Consider the following 20,554-nt stretch of genomic DNA (forward strand, 5'->3'; position numbering starts at 1 on the left):
GTGATAGGCAGTGGAAAGCCTGTGATCAATGCCCAAGACAGCACACATTCCTCTCCAGAACTTAGAGACAAACTGGGGACCTCTGTCAGAGATGATAACCGTAGGCAACCCATGTAATTTCACCACTGAGTCCAAAAACACGGATGCTAGTTCTTTAGAGGAAGGTATTTTCTTTAGCGGAATGAAATGTCCCATTTTGGACAACATGTCCACAACTACATAAACAGTGGTATAACCCTGACAAGGGGGCAAATCTGTCATGAAATCCATACTTATAGTATGCCAGGGTGCTGGAGGTATGGCTATATGCTTTAAGAGCCCTGTGGGTGCACAATGAGAAGCTTTTTGGCGTGCACAAATTGCACAAGATTTTACATAGTCCAATACGTCTTGGGACAGAGATTCCCACCAAAACCATCTATGGCATAGATCAACAGTTTGAAGACCACCTGGATGTCCTGCCAAGGTGCCACTATGACACCATCCTATGATTTTTTGTCTCAGGGTAGATGCAGGGACAAACATCTTGTTGTCGTGATAAAACAACCCGTCTTTGATAGTGTGTAAGGGATTGTGTAACCACTCCTCAGGTGACATATCTAAGAGTAGTCCCTTGATTTCCTCCAGAAGATTGTGGTCCTTTTCCCCCACCCCAAGGATCTTGTTCTCAGGAATGATAGGAAGTGGTTGTTCGTAGGTTGAGCTCTTTGCCTGTCCGAGACGTGACAAAGCATCAGCTTTTCCCTGTTGTGTACCAGGCCGATAGGTAATCAGAAAGTCATATTCACTAAAGAACAATAACCACCTCATTTGTCTTGGTGTAAGAGCTCTAGCAGACTTAAAGAACTGAAGGTTTTTATGGTCAGAATAAATAGTAACCACATGGGGAGACCCTAACAAATGATGTCTCCATTCTTGGAAGGACAACTTAATGGCCAACAGTTCCCTTTCCCCGATGGTGTAATTCCTCTCTGCAGGTAGCAAGGTTTTGGAATAATATGCTATGGGATGCATTTGACCTGTCTCGTTGTCTCTTTGGGAAAAGATACCCCCTACCGCATATTGAGAGGCTTCCGCCTCCACATAAAACGGTTGAGTGTTGTCGGCGTGCCGAAGAATAGGGGCGGAAGTGAACTTGTTTTTTAAGTCACAAAAAGCTTGTTCGGCCTCGAGAGTCCATAAAAAAGGCACCCCTTTTTTCAGAAGCTTTGTAATTGGGGAAATGGTTTCAGAAAAACGGTCAATGAATCGCCGATAAAAATTGGCAAATCCTAGGAAAGATTGTATTTCCTTGACTGATGTGAGACTATTCCATTTAACCAGAGCCTCTACTTTCTTAGGATCCATCTGAAGGCCACTAGGTTTAATGGTGAAACCCAAAAAGTCCACTTCTGCAGTGTGAAACATGCTTTTGTCCAATTTGGCATATAATTGATTCTCCTGTAATTTCTGTAGGATTTTTTGGACATGGGTAACATGATCAGTTTAGTTTTGAGAGAATATAAGGATATCATCTATATAGACGATTGCAAAGATATCGATATATTCTCTCAGGATGTCATTTATGAAGTATTGAAACGCCGCCGGGGCATTGCATAACCCGAACGGCATGACGCAATACTCATAAAGTCCAAATTTGGTGAGAAAGGCAGTTTTCCATTCATCTCCCTGCTTTATCCGGATCAAATGGTAAGCACCCCTTAGATCAATTTTCGTAAAGATCTTTGCTCCCTTAATCTGGTCGAGAAGGACAGGAATCAGGGGAAGAGGGTATTTGTTCTTTATCGTGATTTTATTCAGAGCTCTATAGTCCAGGCAAGCCCGAAGACCTCCTTCCTTTTTATCAATAAAAAACAAAGGGGAAGACGCAGGTGAAGTAGAGGGTCTGATGAATCCTTTTGCCAGCATCTCATCTAGGTAATCCTTCAGGTAGTCATTCTCTGAGGGAGTCAAGGCATATATACGACTGCAGGGTAAATCTGCGCCGGATATCAAGTCAATCCTACAATCATAACTCCTATGCGGAGGTAATTTGGTAGCTTCCTGTTCACTAAAGACATTGGCAAACTCTGAATATTGATCGGGCAAACACAAGTCTACCCCTGATTGGACTGCGCAAAATAATGGTAGATCTGGTTCGCGGGCTTCCTGGTAACAGTGAGTTTTACAGAAGTGGGAACTCAAGGTGACGGTTCATTTCACCCAGTCTATAGCGGGATTGTGAAGCTGTAACCAAGGTACTCCCAAGATAACACCGAAATTGGGAGCATCAATTAGATCAAACACAAGGCTTTCTGAGTGACCGTTATTGAAAATGATAACCAACGGCGGGGTTTGATAACTGATCATACCTGAAGATAATTCAGATCCATCCACAGCCCAGATGGATTCAGGCTGGGGTTTAGTGATAAATGTAAGACCCAGTTGTTTAGCGAGTTGGATATCAAAAAAATTTCCCATAGCGCCGGAGTCCAGAAGAACAGACATGGTGTACTGTCTTTTGCTCAAGTAAGTGAGGGTAATAGGTACTGTAAAGTGTTTTACCACTAGTACCTGGCTGGAGGAGATCTGTGGGGGTGTAGAGCTTGGGGAATAGACCTCTCTGTTCCTCAAGCTTTCAAGTTTTCCGAACTGGAAAGGCTACTGACTGATTGTTTTGGTGTCTTAGGGCGCACCGGACAATCTCTAGCAAAATGTCCTCCTTTTCCACAATAGAGGCAAAGGTTCAATCTCCGTCTCTTTTCTTTTTCTTCTGTGGACAGAGGCCCACGGACCCCCTATTTGCATAGGTTCTGGGACATCTTTAGGCAGGGTTTTCTCAGGTCTATGAAACAGCACTTTGGGAACAATATTACGATTCCGTTCTTCTTTTCTCTCATGCAAACGATGGTCTAGTTTCACTACCAGGTCAATAAAGGAGGCACAGTCTTCTGGGGGGTTCACTATCTGGGAGAGCAGGTCCTTTATTTCATCACACAACCCACGGTAAAACAAGGAGGTTCGTTTGTCTTCAGGCCAGTGGGTTTCTGCCACCAATCGGTTAAAATTGGTTATGTAGGAAAGGAGATCCTTGGAACCTTGTTTGAGATTAAGCAGTTCGGTATCGCTAGCTTGCATATAGAAATGCTTCGCAAAAAGACTTCTCATCTTTTCCTTAAACTGATCAAGATCATATAACAAGGGATCGTTATTCTGCACTAGAGGTACTGCCCATTCTGCTGCATTCCCTGCTAGGTAGGATATTATAAACGCTACTTTGGCAGAATCATCTGGAAAGGAAGCCGCCTTGCACAGGAATTGGAGTTGACACTGATTCATGAAGACATTGAATTTGGTGCTGTCTCCGGTAAATCTTTCGGGCATTGCTAAGGGAACAGGATTAGGGGTGTGTACCGTGACTTGAACAGGGGAAACAGTGGGATCAGTGCTAGCTCTTGTGTCTGTTTCTGTGGGAGCTAGTGTGAATCTAGCAGGCTGTATATAAGTTTTACGCGGTTTAGGGATCGTACCTGTATCTCTAGCTCCTGATCTCAACTGATGTACTTCTGCCACTAATCTTTGGTTTTCAGTTCCTAATCTGCCTACTTCTGTCTGAAGGGCCACTACTGCAGCAGTTAGGTCATCCATAGTAGGGGTTTGGGTTTCAAGGCCCGTAGCCTCCATAGAAGGGTCAGGATTCATCCTCGCTCGGGGGAAGGATAATTCGTGGGCTTGGCTTTCTGTTAGGAGAAGGACCAACTTCCACGGGAGCGAAGACAAATCCCTCCACCTCCAGGACACAGAAGCAAGAATGCGATAGAGGACACACACTCCTGTCTACTGTCTCCTAAAAGTATGAGGGAATTTACCCAAGGAGTGTCCACCACTCTCCTCATACGAGGGGTAACGAATATCAGAAGGCGTCTCAGGGGATGGTCCAGGCTAGGAAAAAAAAACAAGGAATAAACAATAACAATCCCTACAGTTACTCTGAGTATTAAGAAAAACGCATTGACATGTGTGATTAACTCGATTGATCTTACCCCAATTGTAGGTTGGGCGAGCTTCAACAATGAGTTCAGGAAACAGAGAACTGTAGATAATCCCAGTTGTGTCAAGGATAGTTGAACTCACGAAGGACTCACCACACCTCAGACGTAAACTCAAAAAGGAATAAAGGGAGTGAAGTGCACCGCCCGGCTGCAAGGGGCAAACACAGCGGAGCAGTACAACCACACACATTCACAACTCAAAAGATAAGAAGGGAGTGAAGAGCACCGCCCGGCTGTAAGGGGGCAAACACAGCGGAGCAGTACAACCACACACATTCACAACTCAAAAGATAAGAAGGGAGTGAGGTGCACCGCCCGGCTGCACGGGGGGTTAAGTACAGCGGAGCAGTACACTCTCAGGAGGAGAGACACCCGGCCCTTGAAGGAACAGGGCAGAGCGCTCACTCTCTTAGAAGTACTCACAAACAAAATGCCAAACAAAAAGGAATTGATTTCAGCCCCCAGGATTGATGTGAAGGAAAGCAACGAGCTGAATACGCCCGCGAAATGCGTGAGCGTTGGTAGTGCCGCCGCGTTCAGAGACTCGCGGACAACGAGGAAATGCCGAGTACCCGCTGGCATTCAGGCACAACACACAAGGGCTAAATTCTCACGGAACAAGGTGGCAGCAACAGGAAAAGGGCGAAGGGAACCTCTCCGAAACACCAGAGGTCCAACAAACGCCAACAAACACACGGGCAGGAACCAGGAAGTGGAGAGGGGGAGTGGTCACGATGAAGTAAGCCAAGCAAAGGCTTCCGTCTGCCGCTCCTCCTTATTCACTGTAGGGAGCGTCTACAATGTTCTAGCTCTCACATCCAGGGGTAGTTAAAAACTATCAGACCAGAAGAAATCACACAAGTCAAGGCTGCTAATCCCTAACAGGTGGGAGTTTCGGGAAAGGCCTTGCAGCTTCTCCGCTCCTTTATGACAGGGAGAACGAACATCGTCAGCTGCGGAGGTTTTAGAGCTAAGGCTTTTAGCAAACTTTGCGGGGTTCCCCAGGGCTCATCGCTGAGCCCCACCCTCTTTAATGTTCACGTGACCCCTCTGGCTGAGTTGGTGAGATCTTTTGGGTTCCAGGTCATTTCTCATGTGGACGACACACAAATCATTGTTTCCATCTCTAATGATTCGCAACTGGTCGCAGAAAAATGTAACCACTGCATGGCAAGCACTATCGGCTGGTTGAAGAACAATTCCCTCAAGATTAATGCTGATGAAACGGAGATTCTAGTTTTTGATCCATAGAATTCAATCTGGTCGAACAACTGGTGGCTGGCAGACTGTGGTCCTCTCCTTGTCCCGGCTAGGACAGTTAAAATCCTGGGGGTCACTTTTGACGAGGGTCTGACATTCGAAGCTCAGGTCAGCCCTACTGTTAGCACCTGCTTCTACATCTTGAAAACCCTCAGAAAGGTGCATCCGCACATTCCATCTGAACTGCACTGGCCCACCATCATTGCACTAGTCTCTTCCCGGCTTGATTACTGCAATGCATTGTTACTCCACATCAGTGTGGCCTCTCTGAAAAGGCTTCAGGTCATCCAGGATGCGGCAGCCAGACTGATCCTCAATATTCCTAAGCATCAATCAGAGGGGGAGGGGATCCACGCTCTGCATTGGTTCTCCATCAGGAAGCGCATCCCCTTTAAAGTCTTTAGTACGGTCTATAAGGCCTTGCACCGCAAAGGTTCACCGCAGGTGAAAACCATGTTCCAATAGTACACCCCCGGGAGGACCCTGAGATACTCTTCCCAGAGAAAACTGATCTCTCTTAAATTTCACAAAGTCAGATGGTGCGGACACTCCTTCTCTGTGGCAGCCGCAAAACTCTGGAATACCCTGTCCCCTCTTTCTCTCATGCGGAATCTTTTCTGGTGTTCAGAAAGCTGCTGAAGACATGGCTTTTTTCAAAATAGTTGGCAGATCTGTGCCTTTCTTTTTCTCCCCGTCCACCTAGTGACTTGACACCCACAGGTATTAGTGTACTTTATACATTTTTATCCTTTCTTACCAGAAAAGCTGACATTTGATATTGACACTGCTAGGTGTTAGTGGTATGCGAGTGATTTATGAGCGAATTCCTGATTTTAACCTCACATGCGATTTACTTGTTTTATTGCTCGTGACTTTTGTGCTGTGTTGTTCGCTCTTTTAAAAACTAATTCACCCACCTGCTCGTCGCATTCTCTCCCCGTTCCATCGCAGCTTGTGCTGTTTGTGTGGAGGGAGTCTGTTACAACCTACTTCTCCGCTCTCCATCACTTCCGGTGGCATGCTTAGCGGTAGCCATGTTGTTTGAGTGACGGACTAGTCTTCCCCCAATCGCAAGCAAATCAGTATAACTTTGGCAATGGGGCCAACGTACAGCTGAAAAGCTGACATTTGATAATGACACTGCTAGGGGTTAGTGGTGTGCGAGTGATTTATGCGCGAATTCCTGTTTTTAACCTTGCATGTGATGTATTTGTTTTATTGCTTGTGACTTTTGTGCTGAGTTGTTCACTCTTTTAAAAACTAATTAACTCACCTGCTCGTCGCATTCTCTTCCCGTTCCACTGCAGCTTGTGCTGTTTGTGTGGAGGGAATCTGTTACGACCTAGTTCTCCTATCTCCATCACTTCCGGTGGCATACTTAGCGGTAGCCATCTTGGTGGAGTGACAGACTAGTCTTCCCCCGATCGCACGCAAATCAGTATAAATTTGACAATGGCGCCGATGCGCAGCGGACGCGTGCAGCAGACGCACGCAGCGGGCGCGCCGGCGGTGTGCCAAAGACAAGCCCGTTTGCGCCCGTTGGCGCCTTACGACGCCAGAAATGCCATTCCTTTTACGAAACACAGTCCAATTTACATGCGGAACGATCTACTAAAGATTAGGAATGCGGTGCGCAGCTGCAGACTGGTCTGTGGGGACGCTGTGGAGGGCCCATTCTGTCGCCTACAGTGTGGCTTTGATGCTGCACATATCTTGTTTCCACGTCGTTACTTCCCTAGGTCCAGTAAGTATACTAGCATGCTCAGTCTTAACTGTTGCTCCTTGGCTAAACACTATGCTGATGTTTATGACCTTTTAGAGGACGCCTCCGCAGGCCCCCTTTCTTACTGAGACGTGGCTCTCTGACGTCATGATAGCTGAGCCAGACATTGCGCTCCCTGCAGGCTATTGTATCCTCTCCCTTAATAGGGAATCCAGAGGTGGGGGTATAGCGGTTATTTTCAAATCCTGCTGCCCAGGTACCTTCATAAAACAGGTGGTTACCAGTTGCGAATGTGCTTATGTTAAGATCACACTGAGCCCGAATTACACGATGTCAGGGCTCCTAGTGTATTGGCCCCCTGGGCCATTCACAGACTTCAGGGAAGCCCTTGTGGAAACGGTTAGCACATTGGCAGTTAACAACGCCAATTTAACAGTTATAGGGCACATGAACCTACATTTGGACAATATCGATGATACTAATATGGCGAATTTTGTAGCTGACCTTCAGCTTGCCAGCTGGTGCAACTGGTCTCGGGGCCAACACATATTGCTGGGCATTTGTTAGACCCAGTTTTTACTAATATACCCTCGAATTAAAGTGCATGCGCCCATCCCTAAGGGATGGACGGACCACTTCTTGATCTCAATGTCACTCTAGGGCTTAATCCCCACTCAGACTGAGGATCAGACGACCTCTCTCAAACACCCCTGGCACAAATTGAACTGGGAGAAATTTGATGCCTGCCTCTTGGCTACCTGTCCGAGCTTGCCGGACAGGTAGCCAAGGCACTTAGGGTGTTCTCTGAGTGGATCAGTCAGCCGTTAAACAGCCTAATTCCTAAGTAATGGTCGGTCAACCGTAAAGTAAAAACGCAACCATGGTATAAGAGTGAACTTGCAGTTATTCGCAAGTGCTGTAAGAGGCTGGAGTGGATATGGAGAAGGAACTTTAGTCCTGCTGCAAAGGATATCTATCGGGCGGCAATCCAGAGGTATCATAAGGGCATATACTTGGCACAAGCAGTATTTTACACCAATCGGATCCGTGATAGTGACAATCCATCTAAGAGTATATTTTCATTACCCACCAACCTGCAATCCCGGCAGACCACCACTGGATCAATAAGTCCAATGAGCAGTGTGAGGACCTTGCCACCTTTTTTGTTAAATAGGTGGATGACATCTATAGGTCCTTTCTGACTGTGCACAGTAACGTGCAGGCGGCAGGGTGCTGTCAAAAGGCTAATACTCTAGATACCTTTCCGTCAATCCTGATCAATCAGTTGCTAGCACTATGCAGCAGGATTAAGTCAGGATCGCCCGCAGATCCGCTTAAATCCGACCAATTCAGGAAAGTACTTCCTACAATTTTACCCTCCCTGAGTCAGGTGATAAACGGGTCCTTTCCCATGGCTACCGTGCCTAGAGCATGGAAACAGGCTAAGGTGATTCCCCTGCTTAAAAAAACAACGCTGGATCCGGCCAAACCAGAGAACTACCATTCTATTTCCTTGCTCCCATGCGTGCCAAAGATCACGGAGGCATATGTGAACTCTCTCCTGTCGGACTTTCTGACCATGAATAACATACTGGACCTCCCCCAGAATGGCTTTCGACCAGGTCACAGCACAGAGTCTGCCCTCCTGGCTGTGACAGGACATCTTTGGTCAGCACTGGATGCTGGGCTAACATCGGCACTGATCCTATTGGATCTGAGTGCTGCGTTTGACACTGTTTCTCATGCCATACTATTGAGACGCCTGGCGGAAGTAGGAATTACTGGCTCTGCCCTGGAGTGGCTTGCCTCATTCCTCCATGAGAGGTCATTCATGATAACAGCCCCCGTTTGCCTCAGGCCAACATTCTATTAAACAAGGGGTGCCACAGGACTCCTCCCTCAGCCACCTGCTATTTAATATCTATGTCCAACCTTTGACTGCAGTAGCCATGAGCAGGGGTTTGACCATGGTCTCCTTTGCTGATGATACACAGTTGGTGGTGGCGCTTTGGAAAAACATCGAGCAGGACGCCCTTTAGTTTCAGGGCTACCTTGCGACAGTCGCCGGGTGGATGACCGCCAACTGTCTCCAGCTGAACTCTAACAACTCAGAGGTATTGTTAGTGGGAAATGACCATGGTCAGTGGAGTGAACTCTGGTGGCCAGCTAGCCTCGTCAGGGCCCCCTCCCCCAAGCAGGTAGTGAGAAATCTGGGGGTATGGCTGGACTCAACTCTCAACTTTCGAGTTCAAATCAAAAAGGTGGCAGGGGCCTGTTTTGGACTTCTACGGGGGCTCAGACCCCTGCTGGGCTTCTTTGATGCACCTACGTGCCAGGTTATCATTCAGGCATCTGTACTGTCTAGACTAGATTATGCCTGCTCCCTATATCTGGGGTCCAATAAGGCGGAGGTTATGAGGCTGCAAAGGGCACAGAACGCGGCAGTAAGAACCCTTCTAGGTTTGCGCAGGTCTTGTCCAGTGTCTGAGGCCATCCGTCGTTTTCATTAGTTGCCTGTGGCCAATCAAATTGAATTTAAAGTCTTATGTATCTCCTTTAAAGCCTTGAAATTGACCCCCCCCCACTATTCTGGCAAATCTCCTCTCGCCATATGTCCCCTCACAACTTCGCCGCTCACAGGGTCAGCACCTGGTGGAGGTCCCCCGGACATGAAGAGTTTGTGCTGGAGGACACTCCTTTCGCTGTAGAGCGGCCATCCTTTGGAATGCACTCCCTGCGCGTATCCGTGGCCTCAGTAACTACTTAGAATTCAGGAAGGCCATTAAGACTCACCTTTTCCCTGCACCTTAGTTCTTTCTGTCCGTTCCACCTTCATGTGTCAGTTTTTTTCTTGGTATCAGTGCCGGGACACCCTTTTGCTAGGGCAGCTGTAGCGCTCTACAAGTCGCAGTAACATAACATAACATCCTATCCTATGGAGAAACATGAATTTTGTTGGCTCCCAGCATTGTGGGTATCCGAGTACAAAAGTCTCTGGGGCCCATGTTTTATGGGCATCCATAGTAGCAAGCTGGAGTGTGTTAATGCTTGTGTTTCTTGGCCTTGTGTACACTTCCTTTAGCTGCTTAACCATTGCAAACCTGATGACATGTTGCATAGGCATCCATTGTACCGTGTCAGATTTCTTACCCAAGCAACAAGCTTGGGCACTGTGTTCAGCATTATGGTCTGCTTTCCACAGAATTTTGTGATGTTTTTGGTGGGCCAAGCACAGCCTTGCAGTCTGAGTGTAGTCTCCTTGTTTTACTCACCCCTACCGTGTTGACCTCAATGACGTGTCTCCCAAATTCCGAAGTGACGTTAGCCAAGCACATCATAGGTCATGCCATTCCTTACATAATTGTCAGTCAGAAAGCAGCTCAGTGTTTCAAAGCTGACAGCATTCTGTGAACCAATAAGAGTGCCTATTTGCAGACAAGGAGGCAGAATATACTATCTCAAAGTTGTCCCGCTTAACCCCTTGGGCGCGGCCGCGATTCTGCGCCTGTGCGGCCGTTTTAATGAGTGGGCGGGTTCATGACGGCCCCCAGCCGTCATCAGCATACGCCCACCGTGATGCATGACGGACGGGGGCCATCATCAGAATGGAAGGGGTTAAACCTCTGGCTCTATTTGTTTAAAGTTAAATACTGCTTCTTCTGTGGAAGGCGGGATTATGTTGGAGGTATGAGAATTTGTGAAAGACTCAGGCATGAAGGTGCACTGGTCTTGACATATAGGGTATGTTATATCCGGTAGTCTTCTAGTTCCTCGCTGCTTAGCGTTTGTGAATGTGATGTAGTAGAATGTTCATGAGTTAATGGTTTGGATGAGTGGTCAGTTAGATAGGTGGGGCCGAGCAGCAGGATGCTGCTCACAGTGGGGCACAACACTATCTCACTTGTAACGGAATAAACATACTTATACAATCTACACTACTGGCTCCTGGACTGATTACCTATAAGGGCCTTACTTCGTTTACAAAAGGGTTTAAGCAGAAATCACTGAGGACAGGACAGGGTCCTGCTGCTGTCTCATCTATCTGTGCTTCCTGATATTAAAGTAGAGTCTAGCAGAGCTGACTTAACAGTCCCACTCCTTCTTTTGTTTATTTGCCCTTCCTGTGCCACACTTTAGTTTTTTGAGGCCACCATTCTTTTTAAGTATGTTTCTGTTATTGCACTCATGTTCCTGCTACATACCTGTACTAAGATTTTTACAGAACTGTATTGGGTCTCACAATGTGTTTATTGAGGTAGGGACACAGATCTCACCACTAGTCACCAACATTAGACATTTTCCCAGATCCTGTAGTTGTGGGACCACGTAGCAGCATCAAAGTCAGGAACGCATGTTCCCAGCTGACCAGAATGCTGGATCTGGGGTCTAAGATGGAGACTAAGCCTTTCAAAGCCTACTACCCTCTTTGAGCTAGCCTGGTCTTATGGTTATGGATTAATTAATGGACAATGGTATGGAGATTAAGCCAGATACAGTAGAACAGTGGTTTATAACGCACAAATACAGATAAATGTCCACTCAGGGCTGTATTCCAGAGTCATTGCCATTTGACCAGAGCTGGTGATGACGTCCGCCATCTTCCAGGTGGAAGTCTGCAATGCTTAAAAGAAAAGGCATATCAAAGTGTTGACAAGTGCAGTCTATTTCCATCTTGTTCTAAATCATAGCCGACTGGTAGTACAAAGATTGGCTATTACTTTATGGTGAACACAGAGGAACTGAAGAGAGCTGCCATCATGTGTCAAAGGATGTTAGGCAGAGATTCATCGATGGCCAATTGGCCATCAACCGTGATTTTATATGGTGCTGACGACCAATGTATAAATAAACCCATCAATGAAGGGGAATTGGTTGAGGAAAAATCTTAAAAGAAGAAAAACGTCTAGTCCTCCTGGTTGGAAAGTATTTGGATGGGGAACTTCAGAGGAGCTACATCTGACCATATAAGACAAGGACTGTAAAAAGTGTAGAAAAATGGTCTTCAGTAGTAACATAGTCTATAAACAACATGATTCCCTTTTTAAACAATTTGTTCCAATTTTCAGACTGTCTCATCTGAACCATGTTGCTACAAATGCATAGCTTGGATATTTCAGAAGCTGCTGATAGGTCTAAAAAAATGAAAGCAGTGTGGCCTAGAATGCACTGTTGAACGATTTACATGTTCGTGTTAGTAATTAAGTATGTTAATTATTACAGCAAAATCCCCTAGCCTACCAGAGTTCTGACAAAAAGGCATCACATTGCCTATTAGTTAATACGGGTTGATAGATCGAAAGAAGAACCATTACAGTTTACCTGTAATTTGGAAGGAATGGGCAAAAATGCATTGCTTTACACTGTATGCTTTCATGGAAAAAATGATACTATATATAAAAACACTTAGGCCAATCCTAAAAATCTGCAGCACTGTGTTAAGCGAAGAGTAGAAAATGCGGATTGCCATATTTGCAGTGTTGCATTCTAATGGTGTCATTGGCAGCATTTGATAAAAAAAACTTCAGTATCTCTACAACACTGGACACACTCCAGTACAAAGTTCTGTGTATTCTATGTGTGCATACAACAACTCACAGGTAAATTACTTTGTATGTGTAATTTAAAAAAGTGAACGCATCTAACGTAGGAAACCATTTATTTGGTCTTTTTTGTGGCTACTTTTATTTGACTTATTTCTCACAAAGCTTGCGCATGCTGTGCTAGTAGATCTTGCTTACCATGGAATCTCAAGGGTGTTAACGCTGTTGTGTTGTTCATGCCCCGTTCCACCAAGTTTGTGTCCATTAAGTGAGAGTTGGAGCAACGTAATGCAATGCTACTTTTCAATGCAAAACTCTTTTCCGTTCAATAGCTAATCAAATGTGTTTGTACTTCTGAGGGGCACATTATGATGTCGGTCAGAATTCCCTCCGACCAACATCTTTGAAGATGCGGAACCGACCAACCTCCAGTCAGCGGTCCTGAAACCGCACTTAGGATGCAACAGCACATGGGGTGGTAACAAACTTCGATTTCACAATGGGAGCTTGTGCAGAAGTCCGAAACCGCCCGCAGCACAAGCTCCCATTGTGAAATGGAAGTTTTTGCACATCCCTGCACCGTGTGCCAGGCACCTAATGGTCACAACCGAGGGCCAGGGGGAAAGGGACCCTCCTAGGGGACCCCAAAGTCGCAATCTGACAGCCTTCCCATGACGGAAAAGCCGACATCGGAAGACTGTCAGAAACGGACATCATAATCCCAACTGTGGAAACGCTGTCTGTTAGGGATTATGTGCGGCTTCTGACTGGCGGACGGGCTCGTTGAGCCCACTGGAGCCTAGTCAGTTGGACTGGCCGGTTTACACTCCGACCGCCGACTTTATAATTCGGCAGTCGGAATGTAAACCAACGATTCGGTCTGTAAACCTCTGACAAACAGTTGGAGACTTACTGACCAACATCGTAATAGGGCCCTTGGTATAGCATGAGTGTCGAGAAAAGAAAAATATAAACACTGGGGGACACATTTACTATTATTTCACGCGATATGGCACAGTAAGGGAACTTGCTGCTCTGCCTTGAATGTAAAGGGTGAGAGCAGAAATGCTCCATATTTACAAAGATATAGAGAATTTCTTCTCTCTCCTTGTGCTGGTGCACTGTGCGCTGCCCAGCGCCAACGCAGGCACCATAGCGCAAGGGTTCTTGCGTTTCGAGCAGGATTGTTCTTCAGAAAGGGATGCCTTCCTGCACAAAAACAATCCAAGGAGGAAATGACATGGAGAAATTAAGATAGTTCTCCTCGTTATGCCTCTGTTAGGGAGACACACCATTTTAGCGTAAAGCCAGGTTTACAAGTCTTTGAAAATCTTGGTTTGCATCACAATACGTCTGTGGAATGCTGGACCATTGTAAAGCCTACCAGACACGGAGTAACGCAAGGCAATGCTATGTTACTTTGTATTTACTAAACCACACAAAGCTACTCAAAGTGGCTTTGCGTGGATTAGTATATGACAAAATTATTTTGCTTCTGGGCTGCGGCGCAAATGTGATCCAACCAGACGCAAAATCACAGTAAATTTGGGCCTATCTATTACAAATTTGAATGTTATGTGACTTATTTTTAGGACCTAATCGTACAGTAGTGTAGTGTAGGCAATCCACCTTTTCTGCATGGTCACCTTGGCGTTGTGCCTTTTGCTGGACCCTATATTTTTTCTGGCTTTAGAACTATGCGCACTTTACCCCTGCTAGCTGGAAATAACGTACCTGGGCTCCCTATTTAAACATAGTCAAACTGACAAAGTCCTAATTGGTATATTTAACTTTCCTATAAGTCCCAAGTACATAGTACGAAGCCTGCTGTGCCATCCACTTCAGTAACAGTGCAAACATAGATTCAGGTATACGATTGTAGCCTGACTGTAACAGTGCAAAACATACACTGTGACATTTCAAAAGAAACTCTTTGTGACAAGTACAGCCTTCATTTTAAACATTAGTAATTGACCCCTGTGCAAGCCTTGTAGCCCATAATGCAGGGTGCATGGTATCAAAAAGTGTAGCATGTAAAAACATGAATATTACCATGTCCCTGAAGTGACAACACTAAAACCGATTTTCACTGAAGCAGTCCTAGGTGTCCTCTTTAGAAAACCAGAGTAAAGATTAAAATACTAAATACTGTATTTTGGAAATTAGATCAGCTAGAAATATAAAGAAACAACTATTATTAATAGTTATTAAAAATACAATTCAATGGTGCAATCGAATTTTTGTAAATATTAAGGAAAGGTGCCTTTTAAAAAGTTACCTTTTCCCTGACTGCAGTTCCTGGAGGCTAATTTGCATTGGGTGTTCAGCTTTTCCATAGTTTTTCCTTAGCCATGAATAGGTGTGGGAAAGGTGTGAAATGCCTACCAGGTGCAAACAATAGGCTGAACGGAATGGTCAGAGATGACTCCTCTCAACTGCACGGAATATGCAGGGTGGGGGTTTGGGCATCTTTTTGTAACACTTCAGTATCGATACCTGTCTGAGTGTCAATTACTTGACAGGTTTGTTGGGTTCACTTATAACACTTGGGGTGCACTTGAAAGGGAGAGGACAGGATGGCAAGATTTATTTATTTATTTGCAGTTTTATACAGTGCTGGTTAGACCCGGAGACATCAGAGCGCTTTACATGAGGAGCAGCGAATTTCCAAGTTACAAAATTACATCAGTTACAGGAGCCAAGTATAAACATTGGAGATAAACAGTGAATTACATAATAACATGAGTTATTAGCAAACAGAATAACCAAGGCACACATCAAATGGGGAAAGGAAGGTAGAGGGGAAATGGTAAAAAGGGGCAAGGAATGCAGATCATGACAGGCATACTGGCCATGAGGAAAGTACTTCAGGGGGACAAAACAATCAAAGGTAGTTCTTGTTTATCCACTGTCTTGTTGCTAAAGGACCCTGCTTTTGTCCTACCAGACTTCTGACTTTACGTTTTTTGTGGTTAGTGTACCTGCTCCAAACTGAATTTTAGTGTTACCTGTGGGAGGACACTAGGATCACCATAGTACATTCCCCATACACAACTGCAGTACTCAGAGCCCAAGTGTAGTGTGACTAAAGACTTTCGTCATCTTGAAAATGCACTGACACATTGCATTTTGGGCCAGTTTGCAGTAAGGCAAGCAGAAATTACTGAAAAAGTGGGTAGGGTTGGCCTCGGGAACTTTAACCCAATTGGTTAGAGAGGGGCTAGGTAGAAATCGCCCCACTAGCTTGTGCCAGAAATAAGTGTGGCATCTCCAGACACCTAGTGCAGAACACTTTCTGGACCTGTGGAAGATCAGAAAACCTCCTGTCTTTAGTCTGAGAGGAGCCCTTTAGGAATGGACCTGTTTCCTCTTGTATCCAAGACAAAGAAGTGGACTTGAAGGGTCAGTTTGAGACAACAACCTGCAAGAGGCGTTTTCCTGGAAGTACCCAGGTTACCAATTGCAACTGGACCTGCACTGGACCCTGCTATTGTCCAATGTCTGCAAGGCCAAAAGCAGGGATCCTGCAAGTTTTTAAATGACTCCCCTGAGGTCCTCGGGGGCTTTATAGGTATACTCCTCAGCAGTGCCGGCTCACAGAGGGAGTGCTGCGGGGCAGGGCGGGGGAGGGGCTGGGTGGGGGGTAGTTGAGTCAGACATAGGACGGCCAGGAGTAAAGTAAGTAAATAAATAAATAACACTATTTACCTTGCGCTCGCTGCATTACTGAGTTGGCGATGCAGCGAACGCAAACTAAAAGGTTTTATTTTTTTATTTACTCACTTTACTCCTGACTGTCGTATGTCCAACTCCACTACCCAAACCACCCTGGCCCTCCCCCTCCCCACTGCCACACAGCACTCCCTCTGCGAGCCGCCACTGCTCCTCAGTTGGATTGGGTCATAAAAGACTAAGGGGCAGATTTACAAGAACGGACACATCTCTACATATTAGCAGAGATGCGTCAGTTAATTTACGTCACGTAAAAAAACCCTTGCGCCATCATGGATGCGTCGCATTTACAACGCAGCGCACTGTGGCGCAAGGATGGACAGATGTGTGACGCATCTATTGGCGTAAAGGCAATGCATTGCTGGAGTCGTGCCGCAACCATGACGCAACTCCAGCAATGCTTCGGATTACCTATTTCATTATGGTGCATCACTCCTTACGCCTGCTTCAAGCAGGCGTAAGGTTTTGACGCAGTGGCGTCGTAAAAGTGACTCAATGTAATCTTGTAGATCTAACTGCGTTACTTTTACGGGGCTTTCTTGTGTCGGAACGCCCACCCTGCATACATTATACCTGACGCAGGTATAATGTAGCGCAGGGCTTTGCAACGTGAAGCATCTCCATAGATATGTCACGTTGTAAATGTGTTGCAACGGGGCGCATTTTTTACGACGCTGCTGTGTCACAAAAGTGACACAACAGTGGCATAAAGGTGTCGCTAGGGGCTTGTAAATCTGCCCCTAAAGGCCTTATTTATAGTTTGGCGGTTGGGTTACTCTGTCACAAATGTGCTAGATATCCCTTCTGCTGAATTACATGTGCATTATATCCCAATGGGATAAGATATCCATCATGTTTGTGACGTAGTAACCTGTCCGCCAACCTCTAAATCAGGCTCTGAGTCAGAAGGTACAATCTTTGACCAAGAAAAGCCTGGTTGGCATGTCCAACCTGGATTCCACCTCAAATTGTGCCTAAGTCCCGGTCTGCTGAGAACATTGACAGCCATTAGTGATTCATGCTATTTGGTGCTATTTTTAATTGTTGTTGTTGTTGTTGCAGAGTTTTATATAGCGCGAACTAGAACCGAACCGAATCAGTTATCAGAGCGCTTTACATAGCACCAGTTACGTTACATGAGGACACTTTCATTTTTTTTTTTTTTAGGCACGGGGAGATTAAGTGATTTGCCCAGAATCACAGGGGGTTTTTGGCGTCGTTACCGAGACTCGAACCGAGTTCCCCAGGTCCGAGGTCGAGCGCCTTAGCCGTTAGGCCAACCCCTCTCCCCGTTATTTACGTAATTAACATATTTTGTTTATTAAATCTTGTTCTGTTTTTCTAAATCAGTTTGGGGGGTTTTATTGTTTGCAATTTTAATTTTATTACTGTTTTGTTATTGCATAAATACTTTACATATTGTTATTGTTATTGTTATTGTTAGCTTCTGTTTGTATAGCGCCAACTCACCGGCAGGTCTCAAGGCGCTCATGACCGAAGGACAGAACAACTATTAGCAGATCGAAGAGACCAGTATCATAATGCGGTCTAAATTGAACCCAAAGCCTCCCTGAATAGAAGTGTTTTTAACGATTTCCTAAAACGCAGAAGGTTGCCTTCTTTGCGAAGGGACTCGGGTAGTCTGTTCCAGTTTTGGGGAACTAGAACAGAAAAGGATGTCCTACCCTTTGTTGCTAGTTTAAACCGTGGGCAAACTAACAACTGAGCCTCAGAAGACCTCAGCCTTCGTTCAGGTTTATACACCTCCAACCGTTCTTTAATATAGGCAGGTGCTTGCCCATAGATTGCCTTATGGGCCGTGCATAAGCTTTTGAACTCTGCCCGTTGCCTGATGGGCAGCCAATGAAGGCTCTGTAACAAAGGAGAGGCGTGGGATCTTCTTGGGAGCCTGAAGATGAGTCGTGCGGCATCGTTCAGGACAACCTGCAATCTATTGGTCAAGATTTTCGGCAGACCTAAATAGAGAGCGTTCCCGTAGTCCAGCCTCTAGATGATTGTAGCAGAAACTACCGTGCGAAGCATGGACGGGGAGAGAAGAGGAGCTAACTTACGCAACTGTCTAATTAGACCAGTGCAAGTCCCCACAACGGAGGAAATCTGGCTGGCCATTGACGGTTCGCAGTCAATCTTGATACCAAGACTTTTCACCTTGTCACATGGTGTTGAGGTGGGACCTAATTCCTGGGGCCAATATAGATCACTCCAGGGGGAACTTATAGTCGAGATCACTAGAACCTCAGTTTTTTCAGGATTAATTTTCATCAGATTTGCAGTCATCCAACTGACTGCATATCTGAGAATGTCCTGCGCGTAGTTCTGCGCGGGACCGTATTGTCTATACTAAGTAGCAGCTGGGTGTCGTCAGCGTAATTAAACACACGGCAACCCATATTTGCCAGGGAGTTAATCAATGGCTGTAAATAAAGATTAAACAATAATGGGGATAGTGCGGAGCCCTGTGGGACTCCGCACATCAAGTTACCCGCCTCCGATATACTGTCCCCCAGCTGAATCCGCTGTGTCCTTCCCGACAGGAAGGATTGAAGCCACTGAAAGGCTGTATCCCGAATCCCGAAATTGGCCAGTCTATCCAAGAGCAGGGTATGGTTGACAGTATCGAACGCCGCTGATAGATCTAAAAGTATCAGGGCGCTCGGTTACTTGCTGTCAGCCATCCCTCTAAGCTCATCCAGCACCGAGAGCATCACCAACTCGGTGCTGTGGTGTGCACGAAACCCTGCCTGACGTTCCTGGAGAAGATGGTGTGACTCCAGAGACGAGGCCAGGGACTTCAGCACATGTTTTTCTAAGATTTTGGACAAGAACGGGAGTTGGGAAATAGGCCTATAGTTTTTCAAAATAATGGGGTCGGCTCCTGGCTTCTTTATCAGAGGCTTCACTCGTGCTTCCTTGAAACTGGCTGGTAACAGCCCTGTTTCCAATGAGTTGTTCAAAAGGGAGATGGTGCGATCTTCAAGAATAGGGCGTGCCAAACGGAAGACACTAGGAGGGCATGGATCTGGCAGAGAGCCTGATTTAGTTTTGCTCATAAGTTGCTCAAGACTCAGCGGATCTATCAATGGGAACTTTAAAATAAGGACTTCCGAAGGGGTCTGGACATCCTGTGACATGATAGATCCAGTCACAGTACCATTCCTAATATCACAGAGGATGGTTTCCACCTTCTCCAGAAAGTAGTCTTGGAACATATTACAACTAATTGTTGTTTCAGTATTTTCAGTTTTTTTGCTCAACTCTGTTAATATTTTGAATGTTTCTTTCTGAACATTCTCAGCTTGGTTTATACGGGAATGGGTTTTTTATATGAGTTGCGCGAGTTTTTATACTGCTCTCGATCCCCTTTGTCTTTTGTTCTCCTCCAGCTTCTTTCTACATGACGGAGCTTCTTTTTATGTTCCCTCAAAGGCAGTGTAAACCATGGTGCCCCCCTTCCTGCTCCTTTAGCTCTTTGTAGCCTCTCCGGTGCAATCTGAGCAATCGCTTTACTCAGACTACACACTATGGGGCCGATTAGGATGGAGGATTTTCCGCCTCCTCCGGGCCGGCGGAAGCCACCTCCGGCCCGGAGGAGGCGGAAAATCCTCTGCGGAGTCACCAAAGACCCACCGCCGCATTACGATGGCTGGTGGGTCTTGGTTTCTGTCCGCTGCTTTTCCGCCGCGGTCGGATTACAACCGCGGCGGAAAAGCTCGCATTTGGCTGGCAGTGTCTATCAGACACCGCCAGCCAAATTAGGAAACATTTGTAAACATGCTTTTCCGCGGCAGTTTTTCCGCCGTGGAAAAGCATGTGTACTTTTGATTTCGGGGGCCCGTTGCGGGCCCCCAGGGTGTAGGCGGGTGGGGGGTGCACATGGGGGGTACCTATGGTACCCCCCAGCATTTACATGCACAAAGCGGCAGGCACCGCGCGGTGCTGCCGCTTTGTGCATGTAAATGTTAAACATGCACTTTTACCATTGCGGCGGGTGCTGCTTGAAGCAGCACCCGCCGCAATGTTAAATATCCAGGATGTGACCACCAGGGTGGCGGTCACATCCTAATTTGCACTGAGGGACCGCCGCAGCCCATGCGGACGGTCCCTCCACCTCTGGGATGGCGGACGGACGCAAGTCCGTCCGCCATCCTAGTCGGCCCCTAAGTCCCTATAATCCTGATCTAAATTGCCATTAAGGGCCATTGGTTGAACAAATTCCGAGAGGGTATCCGTTAAAGTTTGTAAGTCAA

The sequence above is a fragment of the Lissotriton helveticus genome, chromosome 2_2 (assembly GCF_964261635.1).
Source record: "Lissotriton helveticus chromosome 2_2, aLisHel1.1, whole genome shotgun sequence".
Classification (NCBI taxonomy): Eukaryota; Metazoa; Chordata; class Amphibia; order Caudata; family Salamandridae; genus Lissotriton; species Lissotriton helveticus.